Here is a 1,440-nt window from a genome sequence, read left to right as displayed (position 1 = left end):
AACAAGAGCTCAAAGTATCCCGGGGTGCCAGGGAAGCAAACGCATCTGGCTTGGAAGAAGGAGAGCCAGAACTTGGATGGTGAGACCGGTCCCTGGAGGGCGTCACGCTTGGTAAAGGAGAGGGGCAGTGCAAAGGAGGAGCCTCAAGGAGATGGGTGGACACCGTGGCTGCAACGATGGCCCCAAGCAACCATCATGGCGAGGATGGCGCGGGACGGGGCAGTGTTTCATTGGGTTGTCCCTGGGGTCCTTGAGGAGTAGGAAACCACTGAGCGGCACCTAAGGAGATCAGCTACAGCCGAGGGGAGGAGTCAGCGTTCCAAGAACATCCACTCCCCTTCCTCTAACCCCTCTGGTGCCAGCTGCCCAGAGCTGACCCTCCGCAGAAGCGAGTGACGCTGTCCCGCATCCTCATCGTATAGCTCTTGTGCCGCTCCACCCGACCGAGGGTCTCTGTCTGGGTGTCGCCATGTCTTCCGCCATCAAAGGACGGTGTGTCCACAGCAAGCCAGGGGTCACTGTTCTGCTGTGATTTGTAAGGTCTTCACCGGCTGGTTTTCAGGAAGAGGTCGCCAGGCCTTTCTTCCTAGTCTGTCGCAGTCTGGAAGCTCCACTGAAACCCTGCTGCCATAGAAAATGCCCTTGGATCGCTTCCAGCACCCTAGCAGCCACCACAGGCAGACAAACGGGCAGCCTCGGCAATTTTTATAAATGAAGTTTAATGTTGGAAGGGCAACACATGCACACGATGATTTTAAATGTGAATTGTACACAGGATATGCAGAGAAATGTGAGGGGACCTCTCCCGTAGTCCCCTCCCTGGAAAGCACAGTTCATACCAGCGTTTCCTTCCATAATAGCTGGACAAGAAGCCCCTCTCCCAGGTCAATAAACAATTGTTTATTGCTTTTCACTGTTTCCTCAAACTCAAACTCCCTGCATCCAGCCCATTCCAGACCGGCGTGACCCTGTAGGACAGGGTAGAACTGCCCCTGGAGGTTTCTGAGACTAACTCTTTATGGGAGTAGAAAGTCTTGTCTTTCTCCCAGGGAGCAGCTGGTGGCTTTGAACTGCTGGACTTGTGGTTTGCAGCCCAATGCATAACCACTATGCGACCGGGGCTCCTCCCCTCATCTAACAGTTAAATAATATTCCACTAGATGGATAAACAGCTTATTTAAACAATAAATAAGTGGCTGCTAATCTCAATTCACAGACATGTTGATTGTTTCCAATTTTTTTTTTGGGGGGGGGGTTGATTTATTAAGAATACAGCCAAGGTTAGGGGGAAGTGCGGGGAGAGGTGGGGAGGAAGGGTGCACCAATCACAATGAATGGCACATAACCACACACACCCATCCAGGGGGAAGAACAACAGACGTCAGAGGAGAAAGGAGATAACAGTCGGTGTGAGATATGAAAACAATAACAATCTATATC

Source organism: Echinops telfairi, unplaced genomic scaffold (assembly GCF_000313985.2).
Source record: "Echinops telfairi isolate 266 unplaced genomic scaffold, ASM31398v2 ScPeMD7_7457;HRSCAF=8495, whole genome shotgun sequence".
NCBI lineage: Eukaryota > Metazoa > Chordata > Mammalia > Afrosoricida > Tenrecidae > Echinops > Echinops telfairi.
The sequence above is the reverse complement of the archived record's forward strand: the minus strand, read 5'-3'. Positions refer to the sequence as shown.